The 15,886-nt window shown below is 43.6% G+C and overlaps 1 protein-coding gene across 18 annotated transcripts in view; it reads left to right on the forward strand.

The window, feature by feature from the left end:
- The window catches only part of DMD (dystrophin), a 1,901,967-nt gene that overhangs the window by 586,873 nt on the left and 1,299,208 nt on the right, over nucleotides 1-15,886 (forward strand). Inside the window, exon 1 of one of the 18 annotated variants that reach the window (XM_053308508.1) lies at nucleotides 13,556-13,642. The exons of the other annotated variants lie outside the window; for them this stretch is intronic. The gene's annotated coding sequence lies outside the window, so the exon portion shown is untranslated. Of the gene's footprint in view, nucleotides 1-13,555; nucleotides 13,643-15,886 lie in introns of those variants that run through there. 18 annotated transcript variants of the gene reach the window in all.

Below are 15,886 nucleotides of genomic sequence, written 5' to 3' on the forward strand. Positions count from 1 at the left end.
GTCACTCCTGCCAGACCCCTCTCCACTTTTCGGTCGGTGGCCACTCAGACGTGCCAACTAGCGGTGAGCCAACAGGAGACACAAACCTCAGTACTTCACTTGGCTTCTACAGCCACACAAACATCTTTGTCGGGACTTCTGGCTACGTCTGCTACTCAAACCCTTCCCGGCCGGGATACAGATGATCAACCACCACCCGCTTCCCCTTCGGAACATTATGGTTCCTCAGACTTCGAGTCTGATCCGGAGGATGGTAGTTCTGTTGTGGAACCACCCACAGACGTGGCTCCAGTAACCTACGTTTCACCCAATGATGAACTCAAGGCTTACCATAAGCATATTCGCAACATGGCCGATGCTCTAGGTTTGGACATACGCTCCCAATTGGCCACCATTGATGACCCAGTATATAACTTTATGCTGAGATCCCAATCTACTGCCCCGGTGGCACTACCAATGTTACCAGTCATCACAAGAGCTGCGAAATGTGCTTGGGAGGTATTGCACACCTCCACTCCCACGTCCAAAAAATTAGAGAATCTCTACAGAGTTCAGGATAAGGACAATGGGTACCTTATAAAACACCCGGCACCCAATTCGCTAGTCATCGATTGTGCCACGGCTTCCAAATCTGGCAAAAGGTACACAGTCCCTCCTGACAAGGAGGGTAGAAAACTAGACTTGCTGGGAAGGAAAGTCTATTCAACTTCTTGCCTGTCAATTAAAGTAGCAAATTATGCAGCATGCACTGCTAAATATACACATGGTCTCTGGGAGCAACTGGAGATTGAACTGGACTCCCTACCCTATGAGGACTTTAAGGCTAAGTTTCGTCGTACCCTTGAAGATTCAGGAGATTTGACCCGCAGGCAACTCAGCATTGCCAAGCACTTGGCGGAAAGCGAATCACGTGCTATGACAGCAGCAATAACACTGAGGAGACATGCCTGGCTTAGGTCTACTGGCCTCCAATTGGATATGAGGGACAAGATAGAGGGGTTGCCCTTCGATGGCACTGGTCTTTTCAGTGAGACAACTGACTCAACTATGGAGCAGCTAAAAAAATCAAAATTTACTGCTAAGACTTACCTCTCACCCCTCTACATCGACTTCCTCCTCTTCCTTACGCAGCAACTATGGCAAATTCCGTTCGTCTTTCAGAACTCAAGATAGACGTGATTTTAGAAAACCTTACTCTTCCTATCATCGTCGACCTTTCTATCAGAAGAAAAAGAATACTCAAGCCCAACGTACAAAGACACAGGATACTCAAAAGCGCCTTTGAGGATGTAGATTGCCCATTGACACCTGTTCCTGCCCTATCTCCACATATCCCCCTTTTCCCGCCAGCGGGGGCTCTTCCATCAACTCTGACGGATCTCTCCAACCTTCCGTCCCAGCCTTTGATCAGGCTGGCAAGCCATGCCCCCGCATGGCACAATATAACATCGGACCGCTGGGTCCTGAAGATTATATCCTCTGGCTATGCGATCGAGTTCAGGTCCCTACCACACTTCACGAGGATAAAACTCACTCCCGCCTCACCTCGACTACTTCAGGAAGTGAAGGAGCTGTTGGAGAAAGGGGCTATTGCCCCGGTGTCATGGGCAGACAGGCAGACGGGGTTCTATTCAAAATACTTTCAGATCCCCAAAAGGGATGGGGGCATCCGACCCATCATGGACCTACGACGCCTGAACAAATTCATCCACGTCAAAAAGTTCCGTATGATGACGTTGCAACAGATCCTCCCGCTGCTCCAGGGGGAAAGGTGGCTTGCAACGTTGGATCTCAGGGACGCCTATTTTCATATCAACATACGTCCATGCCACCGCAAATACCTACGATTCACTGTCGGCGACAAAGTGTTTCAATACAATGTATTACCCTTCGGATTGTCCACCGCCCCAAGGGTTTTTACAAAATGTATGGCAGTGGTGATTGCACATCTAAGAACCAGGGGCGTGTCGGTCTATCCGTACCTGGACGACTGGCTCCTGACTGCAAGGGACAAAGGCGAGTTAGTTTCGCACATCCAATATGTAGTGAGCCTGCTTCACGACTTGGGCATCTTAATAAACTGGAAAAAATAGCATCTGGAACCAGCACCCGTGATCTCCTATATAGGAGCAATCCTGGACACGGGGCAACAAAGAGCATTTCTTCCAGAAGACAGATTCACCTGCATTCAGGATCTCATCTCCCTGATTCAGAAACATCCTCTGCAACCAGCCTGCGTGATTCAGCGTCTTCTGGGTCTAATGGCATCCTGCAATACGGTAATCCATTATGCGAGACTCAAAATGAGAAAGCTCCAAATCTGGTTTCTATCGGTATTTCATCCTGCCAGAGACAGTCAAACGAAGCACCTTCTACTTTCACCGGAAATACTTCGATCTCTCGCCTGGTGGACCAACCGCAAGAACTTACTCGAAGGGGTGCCCTTTCAGACCCCCTCCCCTTCAGCTTGGATGGCGACAGATGCCTCACTTCAAGGCTGGGGGGCCCATTGCGGCAACCACAAGATTCAAGGGAAGTGGTCCCCTCAACGAGCCAAACTGCACATCAATTTCCTGGAGCTTCTAGCTGTTTTCCAGGCTTTACAGTCCTTCCTGCCCATCCTTCGGGGGAAAGTTGTCCAGATCCACCTCGACAACACAACTGCTCAAGCCTATATAAATCGCCAGGGTGGGACGGTCTCCCGCAGCCTGTGTGCTCTCAGTGTTCAGATGTGGCACTGGTGCATTCTGCACCGCATTTACCCCTTAGCTGTACACATCAAGGGTCTGGACAACACCCTGGCGGACGACCTAAGCAGGATCTTCTTGCAAGACCGTCAACACGAATGGGAACTCCGGACAGATGTGATAGCTCCCTTCTTCGACCACTGGATGCGGCCTTCAGTGGACCTCTTTGCTTGCTCAGAGAATGCGAAATGTGTCCGCTTCTGCTCAAGAGCCGGACACGACAACCTTTCTCTCGGGGATGCTTTTCAGTTGGATTGGTCCCTGGAAACACCTTACATGTTTCCCCCTTTGCCATTAATACCCAGAGTAGTGGCCCGTCTTCTTTCAAATCCGACCAGTTGCATCCTAGTGACTCCTTGGTGGCCAAGACAATCTTGGTTTCCACAAGTACGCAGACTGGCAAAGAACTGCTACAAGCACCTACCTCGCTATCCAGATCTTCTAACTCAAGACGGAGGTCTCATTCTGCATCCAGACGTCCAGACCCTCCATCTAACTGTGTGGAGGATACTCTGTTGACTCATATTCTGTTTAATCAACGCAAGGAATCTACGCGCCGCAACTACAAGCACAAGTGGGATCATTTTAGATCTTATGCACGCACCAAGGGATTCCTTCCTAAACGAGCTTCCATCCGTGAAGTTCTACGATACCTTACATCTTTGAAAGCAAAGGGTCTTGCTAACGTGTCCCTGAAGGTCCATCTAGCTGCCTTGTCTGCATACCACCCGGGAAGTGATGGAAAGACATTATTCTCACACCCACTGAGCAAAGCCTTCCTGAAAGGTTTGTCGCGGGTTTACCCCGCAATCAGGATGCCGGTTGAACCATGGAGCCTATCTTTGGTTCTCTCCTCGTTGACTCAGGCTCCTTTTGAACCCATGACCACCTCTTCCCTGAGGCTACTCTCTTGGAAAACAGCCTTCCTGGTTGCAGTCACGTCGGCTAGGCGTGTAAGTGAACTGACAGCTCTCAGGGTCGACTCCCCCTACACGATATTTCTTCAAGACAAGGTCCGTATGTGTCTCGACCCTGCATTTTTGCCCAATGTGGTATCTAACTTCCACTTAAACCAAGATATCATCTTACCTACCTTCTTCGGCAACCCTACTTCTGCTCTTGAACAGTCACTGCATGCTATGGATGTACGCCGTGCCCTCCTATACTACCTGGACCGCACAAAACCATTCAGGCTGTCTAATCGGCTATTTATATCCTATACGGGACCAAATATAGGTTCTCCCATTTCAAGGCAGAGATTGTCCAGATGGTTGGTGGAACTCATCCTGCTGGCATATCATCTTCAGGACAAATCGCCTCCTGAGGCCATTAAAGCCCACTCCATTAGGGCTCAGGCTTCCTCTGCTGCACACCTCTCTGGAGTCTCGTTCAGGGATATCTGTAAAGCTGCTACCTGGTCCTCAGAATCCCCCTTTGTAAAACACTACGCCATAGACGTACGCTCTGCTGCGGAGGCTACCTTCGGGAGAAGCGTATTGAAACAGGTGTTGTTTTAGCCTACTACTGCTCCCGCCACCTCTTGGAGCTTGCCAAACACCCATTCTTATGGGCATCGACGGATCTTGAACCAGATAAACAGGTTGCTCACCTGTAACTGATGATCTGGTAGAGATCCGTCGATATCCATAAGACCCTCCCGACCTTCCCCTCTGCAGTAGTGCTACGTCTATGTGCGTACTGGTGTGTGGCTCTCTCCTCTTGAGATACTTTTTCTTTTTTGTCATGGAAGAACTTACCTGTTGGATGATCGTCCTCCACGGCGGTCGTCCAAGAACTGAGGGATTACGTGCCTCAGCCGCACCTTTTATAGCACGCAGCAGCGTGGGGGCGTGGCTTGGGCACTTCGACGAGCTCAGGCATGGATACCGTGGGGCTCCTGCGCAGGCGCAGAACCCATTCTTATGGATATCGACGGATCTCTACCAGATCATCAGTTACAGGTGAGCAACCTGTTTCTTCCTTTACACAGTTATTATCATTTAAATATATAGAAGGAATAGAGACTAGAGATGTGCAAATCTTTGTTGAATCAATTCAAGCTTGAATCGGGGTGATTTGAGCTCAAATCTTGGTTATTCAAGTGATTCAAACTCATATCGAATTGCCACTAAAATGGGCTGACAAGCTAAGTCTGGGGTGGCTACTCACTGACCCCAATTGGTAGACCAGCTCTACCTAGAAAAAATGGTGCTCAAATTGATTTGAGTGATTCAAAATCAATTTGTCGAAACAGCTGTCTGAGCCAGCTGTTTCAATGACTTTATTCGAAGATTTTGCAATTTGATTTGAGCTTGAATTGAATTACGAAATCCAGTTTGTGAACATCTGTAATAGAGCCTTGAAACAGTGTCTTTGAGCTTGGAAATCTTGCTTCACTCCCTTCTCCAATACCTGTAAAGAGGATGGCTTTCCTTTCTGTTCATTAGGGAAGAAAGGCACTCTGCACACAATAGAGGGGGTTGTTTATATGTTCCAGATCTAAGTCCTGGCAGGGGAAATCGGTTTAGAGCTCAGAAGATTAAGTCCTTATAGTAGTTCAATTTAATTGTGTATATGCAGCAGAGGCGTAAATATACAAACATACACTCAAATACCAAAGATAGGTTATCTTTGGTATTTGAAAGTATGTTTGTCTCTTTGTGCCATATGTGAATAATACCGGTAGTTGTAGACTCCAGACGATGTAGACATTTGTATTAAAGACTGAGTTTATCAACAATTTATATATCATGTGAAAACACACTTTATTGTTCACATTATAGTGAACAACTAGAAATTATCCTCAAAAAAGGCACATATCTTTATCCCCAGAATGTCAGTCGCATAAAGAACTCCACAGGAAATTTAGCAAATTTGACCTATCATTAGTATTAGCAGCAGCAGACTCTATGGTGCATTAACAATAGTGACTATCATTGTATTCTATGGGAGAAACCTTTAGTCATCCTGTCTCTTGACCACTTTTGCTAGCTAGATTATTCTTTCTCAGTCCATTACCTACTCTGTATCCTTCAGTCTCTTTACTTCTGGGCTCTGTTAATGGAACTGGTCCAGGGGTGTTTAGTCAGCACCCCAGTGATTGGGTTTATAGTGGATTAGCTCTTAAAGGGGGTCAGTTTTAATTTGTGTAAACGTTTGGACTCAAGAAATGACTGGATTGATATAAGGTGATAGTTTCAAAATAAAAAGAAGATATTTATTTGAAAGAGGAGGATACAGAGAAGAGAAGTGTGTGTTTAAAGCAAATAAAAATACATTTCTAGATAATGAGGCATTTTAGCTTAAAGTCTAATTGTATAAGTTCCCAATAGGGACGTGCAAATTGATTTGGGTACAAATTGATTTGTACCTGAATCTAGCTAATTTGGGTGATTTGGAGACAAAACAAATCACCCCTGCGGTCCATTGGCTAGATTTGGGTACAAATCGAATTGCGCCTGATTTGATTTGAATTGATTCGAGATTTGGATCCCTCCTATTAATTCCAGCACATTCCCAGCTTTCTTTTTTTAAAAAAAGCTAAGGTCTAGCCCTTGTAGAAGTGGAGTTATGGAGCAAAATGTGTGGTCACTATTTTTCAAGTGTTTGATTCTTTGGTGTCTAATAACTTTCCCTCAATTAATCCCTATCTGGATTCATTACACACCTTTGTTTCTTCTATTCATTTTGACTGTCTTTTCAACAGTGTCAACTGTCAACTGCCATGTGCCAAATACAACCCCCTCCCACCCGCAATCAGTGGGGTACTACTCAGTTTAAGTTCTAGGATTTTTTTCAAGTGTTTAGACTCTTTGGTGTCTAATAACTTTTCCTCATAATGAATCCCTATGAGGATTCATGACACACCAAAGAGTCTAAACACTTCAAAAATTCCTAAAATATAAACTGAGTACCCAGTGGCTTGTGAGTTGGGGGGTAGTTGGAACATGAGATGCCACTAATTCCCTGCCCCCACCTGCAAAGAGCTGGGGTCAAAATGAACAGAAGAAATGACAGTGTCGAATGAAGACACCAAAGAACCTAAACACGTCAAATATACGTAAAAGATAAACTGAGTACCCCAGTGTGTGTTGGTGTTGGTGGTGGCAGCTGTATTATTATTATCATAATTAATAATAATAATAATAATAATAATAATTCGATTTCTATACCGCCCTTCCAAAAATGGCTCAGGGCGGTTTACAAAGAGAAATAAAGCAAATAAGATGACTCCCTGTCCACAAAGATTGCTCGTTGGAGTCCCAAGTTTCAAGTACAAGGAAGCAAACTGGATCATGGAAGTGGAGATACTTATATCCCAAAACATGCCTTGGGGGCAAATTCTTACTGTCCTGCTTTGCTGATTAGAAGTATCAGGGTGGACCTGCATGGAATGTATTATTGTTGGTCGCTCTTTCCTGGATGTAACAATGTGGAGATCGCCTTCTGTATGCAAGGCTGATAGTGATGAAAATCAGAGTATGCAGGTGCGCACAAAAGTATCTGTGCTTGGTCAGGCTCTCCAGTTATCCTGTCAATAATTTTAATGGGTACACCTCTAGGTCTACATCACTGACTCATCTTCTGTGTGATGGAGAGGCCATTGCTTCACTGCCTTATCTACTTTTCTTCCTGCTTGGCATAATCAGCTCATTAATGTGTTGTTATCTCATGCAAGAGGATGAGGGGAGTTAAGAAGATAGTTTAGTCTGTGTTCAGAGTGGCCAGTTAACTCCCTATAGTTAACTCTGGAATCTACTTACCTGGGAGGCCCTCATAGGGAGGGTGTGTGCATCTTGATCTCCATTCCAATTAGTTTTGTTTGTAGCCAAATCTAGGGGCGACTAGCCCATTGCCAATGAAGTGACCTATCCCCATCCATACACATACACACACATCGTATGTGGCAAGCCCCACCCACACAGTGCTTTACCAATTGGAGGTAACAGAACAGAAGCACTGTGATGATTGGGCAGTGGGGATTCCATAGGCAGATACAAAAGAGGAGCGGGTATGGGGTGAGTGAGCAAGCAAGCAGCGAGGAGGGGGTGGGTGAAAGTGGGTGGCTGACACTGAGCAAGCAGAGGCTGTGGCGGTGGGAGGGGGCCTAGCACACAGATGATATGTGCAGGTTCAGCTAGTATATATAATTAACTGAGAGGTCATGTTGCTGTGAAGCTTTTGAGCATATCCAAAGTGCAATCTCCAAGCCTGGAGATGCATCTGCAAACAGGGAGGCTCCTGGGAGCCGGGCACAAAAAGCAAATCTAGCAACAGTTCCTTGTCACTCAGAACATCCTCCTTCCCAGTCCACCACCTGGCCCTATGAGATATTTCAATCCCAGCCAAATTGACAGTTTCACTTCTCTCACAGAAATTGAGCTGAATTCTGTTTTATTTCTGAGGCAGCTAACATTCCATGCCAGCACACAAGCCCAGCCAATCAGTTCCACATGTGTACACACTATAGATTACTTAGCTTTTAAATTAATCCAACACACCATCCTCTTGTGAGGTGTGTTCTGCCAGATCTGATCTCTGTCTTACTGAATGAATGATGAACAAAACTGTTTCTGGCCCTTGTGATTACCATGAAAACAAGAAGATAAAGCATTACATGGTTATCTTGTTTGTTCTGCAGACTGTATCAAATAGGTAGTCAATGGTGTTTTTCCATTAAGGTGTTGCTGTCTGTTAATGTTAACAGTTGCGACTTCAAAGGGCTTTGTTTCAAAATTTAAAACAAGGGTCAATTAAAAAGAATGTGCATTCTGTGTGCGTGCTTTCAGATCCTTGAAAAAGAACACTTTGTGATTGATAGACTTGTGAAGGCAGAGAAACCATAAAGCATTTCCCTATCATATTAGTTGCTGAAGGGTGATGTCTATGCATTCTTAAAATATCAGTAGTGTCATCCATATGGGGCACTTTAGGTGCAAAACCAAACAAACATACATTTCCTGCATGCACATATGTTTGTGCGCTATACGGAAGGATATGCCTTCTTATTGTCTTCAAATGGAGACTTTGCAGCTCAGGAATTCATTGTAATATTATAGATCTGCCTCAACATTCCAAAGCATTTTTACACCCATGAGGTGGATGTCATGCTCCTTGCTGCCATTATGAATAAATTTTATCCACCAGTTAGTTTTGGTCTCCGTGACATCTATGTGAAAGTTAAAATGCACTAGATGAACTGGGAAAATATGAAATATCAACTATATTAATTTTATTTCTTTCCTATCAGAGGTAGTATAATAGCAATGTGTGCCTATATCCCGTCTTCCAGCAACTAATAAAACTATTTATAACCCACCCAATTCCAATGACTCAGACCAGACCCGCATTACAATTATAAAAACCCAGTTACAATGATTATTTATTATAATTTCAAATATTTTTATACTGCTTTTCAACAACAACAACAAAATTCTCAAAGTTGTTTACATGGAAATATAAATTAGATGTTTCCCTGTCCCCAAAGGACTCACAATCTAAAGCTTAATGTAAACACTAGCAACTACCACTGAAGATATTATGCTGGAGTTGGATAGGGGTAGTTGTTCTCTTTACCACTTTCATGATTGACCTAGTTTCTTTTTCTATCTTCAATATCCCTAACCACGAAAGGCCATCATGAATAAACAGATTTTACACTATTTCCAGGAGATGCTCAAGCTTGTGTTCTGATTGCTAGGTAAAGCTGAGTGTGCAGCATTGAGAATATCTCTGTGCATCCTTGCAATATCCCTTTGATTATGGCTATAGTGCTTACTAATCTGAGGAAGTTGGCATTTTCATCCTGTGGATGTGCCCTAATTTTATATGGCACTTAAACCAATATTGTTGAATCCAAATAGATTGATCCCAAATATTATCACAAATTGATGATCAGTCTTATTCTGGGATCATGTGGTTGATGAGCTCAGCTGTCATTCTTCACTGCTCCTGTATTATAGTGTAATCCCTGCACATTTTGCTATATCTGAGCAAGAAAAGGATGTGCAGATAAAAAGTGAGACTGTTAAGTCCACTTGGAATAAAAAGGAAGATAACATGTGAAAGTATCTAATGGTAAATTCAAAATGCTATATTGTGTGTATAGCTTAGGTGGGTTTTTTTTTCTTTGCTAACTTGGCAGCGATGCTGATAGTACAGATAAATGTTGTTCAGAAATGTTGAAGATTTGCTGCTAGAGTATTATCAAAGAAATGAGAAGTTTCTTTTTCACAATATGAGTATTTGTTTTCACTTAAATCTTCTTCCAACTTTGTGTCTCAGACTTGCACATATATGATTCTATTAGTTTACCTCTAAGAATGAAATGTGGGGTGGGGAGTCAGAGCATGAAGTTGGATTGCTGGTGGTTGAGCATTTTAAAATATCAAGTGACTACATTCACCCCCACATTCTACTATTAAGAGTTTAAACCACTATGGCAGGCCTTCATCAATCATACTAAAGTATCTACAGTAATTACCTGTTTAGGAAAATTAACATTTGTTGTGCCTAGCATTTGTTAGAGATTTAAAATACCACAAATATGCTGAAGGGTCTTTTAACTGGCTTAATCTCAAATTGCTGTTACCCTCCTAAATGAAACAGCATGGGATAAAAGAGCCTTTTAAAAGGATCTGCTCAAAATTCCAGTAGTATGCCAAGGTGGTAGAACAAAGGTACATCTGAACATTTATAGAGCTATTTCATGAGGCAAAGCCCTCTACTCTGAAGAAAGTTGAATTAATTGTGTGAATTCCTTTGGAGAAGTAGGGTGCCCAAGATCCTTCAACAGCACCAAAGTACATGACCCCAGTGCTTCCATTTTAATGTTTTTGCAACTTCACGTGTGAAATGGGATTCATTAGACTCTGTGGATATGAGGATTCAGCTGGTCTTGGGAATTTGGCAGTACATTAAATGATGGATCCATGCATTCTCCGCTTTATTGCTGGGTGGGCTGTGCCCCCTTCCCCTCAAGCAAACAAATGCACTTATGTAGAAGAAAAACTTACAACTTAATCAGAAGAAAGAGAGAGAGCCATTTCCTCTGAATAGAACGGAGCTTGCATCAACCTCTTCTCCTTGCTGCAGCCTGCTGCAGCCTGCCTCATCTCTTCCATGAGTGGCAAAAAAAGATGCCAGCCAAGCTCCCCGAGGAAAAATTGCAACAGCTTGTGTATTTATTTTTACCCTCCCCCCCAAAAAATGGGGGAAATACACAGGCTGATAAATACACAGGCTGATTGCCTCAGACTGTGTATTCCGCCCCCCTTTTTTTCCTTGTGGGGGTTGGGGACGATGCTTAGAGGAGTTTTAAAGATGAAACATTTGTCATTATTGTAGATGGTTTATATGCAAAGACATTCACACAAGACCGTGATACTAAATATAATATAGAAAGTTTGTTTTTGTTCCAGACTTTATTAACTTTATTATTAACCTCATCCCACTAACATGGGGCTTATTTGCATGCTCATCCTCTGCTTCATCTGAGCCAGGGCAGAACCAGCGCTGAAGTTAATTCTAAAGCTGAGGTTAATACTAATATTTTGCGCATTTCCTCAGAAGCAGTAAGCTGGCACCCATAAAGCCCTATGGAGGCTGCCCAAGTAAACATGTGCAGGAGCATACCTTTACCTTGGTGTTACCCCTAGAATGTCATAGTGTTTGCTATAAGAAATTAATACTCAGAGTTTCAGGCTTGCCAGCCCACCCAGATGCAAGCAGTTAGTTGAAAGGTGTGCTTTATGTTCCAAGGAAGTGGGGGGGGGGGTTCCCAAGGGATTACTGGGATGTGCTGAATGAATAACAAAAATGCCCAATGAACACAGGGTGCTATCTGAACATCCACTGGAAATACAGGGAGTCATGAATACCAATTGACATGCTTGGACTCTAGAATAAATGCATTAATTTCTAGTATATTCATTCATTCATTCATTCATTTGATTTCTATACCGTGCTTCCTAAAATGGCTCAGGGCGGTTTACACAGAGAAATAACAAACAAATAAGATGGATCCCTGTCCCCAAAGGGCTCACAATCTAAAAAGAAACATAAGATAGACACCAGCCACAGTCACTGGAAGTACTGTGCTGGGGGTGAACAGGGCCAGTTACTCTCCCCCTGCTAAATAAAGAGAATCACCATGTTAAAAGGTGCCTCTTTGCCAAGTTAGCAGGGGTAACTTCATAACAATAAGATAACGTAATAACAAAGTAAGGTACATAAAACAATAAAAATCAAGGGCAGCATAAAAGAGAGTGAGCAACTATTAGGGATGTGCATGAATCTTTTTTTAAAAATTTGATTCAAGCTCAAATCAAATTGTCCAGATTCGATTCCAGCTTGAATCTGAACCCGCTGAATTCAACCCCCAATTCGATTTGGATTTAAATTGAAAGGTAAAGATAAAGTGTGCCATCAAGTCAATTTCGACTTCTGGTGCCCATAGAGCCCTGTGGTTTTCTTTGGTAGAATACAAGAGCGGTTTACAATTGCCTCCTCCCACACAGTATGAGATTATCCCTTTCAGCATCTTCCTATATAACTGCAGCTGCTGTTATTGTTATTATTATTATTCTTGATAATAACTGTTGCCTGATATAGTACCAGCAGGGATTCGAACTGGCAACCTTCTGCTTGTTAGACAAGCATTTTTGCACTGCTCCACGTAAGGTGATTTTTAAGGATTTAAATCCTTAAATCCTTTCAGTTTAAGGATTTGAAGCAAATCCGAATCAAATGCAATTTGATTTGGGGAAAATAAGGGCCAGGGGGCAGTAGAGTAGGTTGGGTGGTAGTGCCCAATGGGTGGGCAATGGGTGCCTTGGGGTACCACAAGCCTGTGGGGTACTTGGTTTTGTTCTTATTTTCAATTTCTGAGGTGTTAAGAGTGGATTCTTTGCAAACTGAGTGGATTCTTTGGTCATCATTCATTTTGCACCAAAGAATCAACTCAGCACCCAATGTGCACTACAGCACAACCCACACCACATCCACTCTCCCCCCACAGAACTGCAATTAATTTAGATAACACAACACAGTGTGCAACAATGAAATCCACTGCCCATGGCCCCCCAGATGCAAGATAACATCAGCAGCAACCAGCAAGCAAGTGTGATAGCTCAGAGAACAAACATCAAATGCCCTCCCTCCCACAAGCATGTCATCATCAAGCAACTAACACTACACACATAGACATTCCACCAAAGCTGAGACTGGTTATTTTGTTAAGGCCGGGTGTTACTTTGGCACCCGGCCTTAAGCAGACTAAGTTCAGATCCCTGGATGCAAAACAAGGCTGGCAGTGGCACAGCAAGGTTACTCACCCCACCTCCCACCCACACAAGTAGAAGGGTGATGAGAACATCTGCACGTATTGCAACAAAAAAATTCTGCAATGGAACATAGCCTGTGGCAACAGAACCTATTATAACGCAAACAATCAAGTTTGAAAAAAATGATGATGCGTCTTGAACACAAGTATAACCTAGTCTTCACTGCAGGCGCGTAACAATGATAGGGCAAGGGGAGACAGTTGTCTGGGGGCCCCACTGCCTGGAGGGGCACCCCAGAGGCACCTCATGTGACTCCCCATTGCCCCCTGCCCAGCCCCATAGCCTCTCAGCCACTTGCCCTCTTCGCCGTCTCTCCTGCTTGTTCTGCTGGCCCGCAATCGAAGCAGCAGGCAAGCTGCAAGGAGCTCCTTTTCTCCCGCCTCTCAGCTGATCGGCGGGTGGGCGGGCTTCCAGGGAGGCCTCCGTGTAGGCCGCAGTGAAGCCTGAACTCGAGTAGGGCCCAAGCAAGCCAGGAAGGAGGAGGCAGCCAGAGTGTTCTCTGCAGCAGAAGACCCCTTGCTGCCCTGCTTAACCCAGACCAGCATTTGCCAGGTAGAGTGTGAACTCCTTTTTGTGGTTACCTTTCCGGCCCCCCCCCCATATATAGGGATCTGCTTGCCATAGGGCTTGGATATGGGGGGGGGAGGGACCGAGAAGTCTCTGAATATTTATTTTGAAACAGCTTGGAAAATTTGCTGACTTAAAAAAAACTATCTAAAAAGTCCTATAAGTGGCTTGTTTCATGGCAGAAAATTGCAAAAACTTCTGGAACAGTATTTTATTAATTTTATTTATTCATTCATTCATTTATAAATGCACTTATGTTCAAGTTGTTTTGCAACCCAGAAGGTCTGAGTGAGAACTGTGAAGCATGTGTGGTGCTTTTATTTTATTTTTCTTGTGTGTGAACTGCTCCCCAATAACTTGCAGGGACTTCAGGGTAAATCTGGCCAACATGTGAATACAGCACCTCCATTCCAGAGGAGATGTGTCTTAAAGGGCTTTAAAAGCCTCCTGTGAAAAACCTCCTGCAATCAAACTTGACTGAATTTGTTCAGAATTCTGAGAAAACAAACATAGGCTCACCCTGCATGGTTGAAAGTCTCCTTTGCTAATCTGCAGCGAGGGGCCTATTTTAATCATTCATCTTTCTAGTGTGTTCTAGGCATTAAAAGTAAAACAAATGTATAGTACTCAATGTATATCACTATATATTGTGACGTGTGTGTGTGTATTCAGTGAAATGTATTTGCAGGCAGCATACTTATTTTGGAATATCAGACTTAAATCCTTGGGGGCCTGGGGTGTGCGGAGGCCCTGGACTTTGCGGGGGGGGGCATTTTAAAATCTTGTCTCTGGGCCCACTCCAACCTTGCTACGCCCCTGCTTCACTGCAAAGATGTCACACACATAGAACTTATGTCCATCCATGAGGGGGGTTCAGCAGAGTGCGCACCACACAACCAGTGGCAATGAGTTGCGTTGGGCACACACTGTAGGGAGGGGTTTGGAGATAGTTTTTTTTGGGGGGGAGCAAATGGGTAGAGGAAGCTAGCTAGTATTTGGGGGGAGTAGGGTTCAGCAGAGTGTGCCCCACATACCCAGTGCCAATGGGCTCCGGTGGCAGGCACAAACACTGCAAGGATTTAGGTTTTTAAAAACCTTGACAAAACTCTTGTGGAGGGACTGGAAATAAAAGCAAGAAAACGAAAAAACCCAACTATGCTATCCTTCCCTTTCCTAACACCTAGCTTCTAACGGGGATCCCTCACACAAACTCCCTGTTTAAACTTCTTTAAAGCTAAAAACAACTTTCTTAAAAAATGAAACCTTTAAAAAACACAAAATGTCAAACCCCCCTCCCACCCTCCCTAACACAACCAGAAAAAAATCACAATTAAAAATACACAATGCACAGTCAAACAATACTTATATTTGTGTCGGTGTATGGTACGTGTGAAAAAAATGGAGTACACTACTCACTCAGTCTAGGCCTTTGACCACATAGTGTCCAGTCCTTTTTAGAAAAGGAGACCCCCCTGCAACCACCACCAATGACCCGGACCTGGCAGTAAGTGTTAAATCAATAATAATAAGAATAATAATATTGAAAAAGTTGAAGAAAATGAAGATGTAAAAATATTATGGGACTTCCTACTACAAACAGACAAACATCTGCCACACAATGCACCAGATATAACTGTAGTTGAGAAGAAAGAAAAACAAGTTAAAATAATCGACATAGCAATACCAGGGGATAGCAGGATAGAAGAACAAGAAATAGAAAAAATCTCCAAATACAAAGATCTACAAATTGAAATTGAAAGGCTGTGGCAGAAAAAGACCAAAATAATCCCAGTGGTAATGGGTGCAGTTCCAAAAGACCTTGAAGAGCACCTCAACACCATAGGGGCCACAGAAATCACCATCAGCCAATTACAAAAAGCAACTTTACTGGGAACAGCCTATATTCTGCGACGATATCTATAACAACAGCAACAACATTGATAATAAAATTCAGCCATCCCAGGTCCTTGGGAAGGACTCGATATATGGATAAAACAAACCAGTCAATAACACTTGTCTGACTGTGTAAACAAGAAATAATTTTTAAATTTAGAACACCTGAATTGGCTCAAATTTGAACTGAGCCAGGGTATGTTTGGGGGGCACAAAACTGACCATGCCCAGTTTGGTTCGAGTCTGAGCTGGACTTGAACCAAACCAGGGAATCTGGTTTTGTGCATACCCCTAAAAGGGGAGAGGAACATATTCCATATGTTTGTGGAAAAATAA

Source organism: Hemicordylus capensis, chromosome 3 (assembly GCF_027244095.1).
Source record: "Hemicordylus capensis ecotype Gifberg chromosome 3, rHemCap1.1.pri, whole genome shotgun sequence".
Taxonomy (NCBI): Eukaryota; Metazoa; Chordata; class Lepidosauria; order Squamata; family Cordylidae; genus Hemicordylus; species Hemicordylus capensis.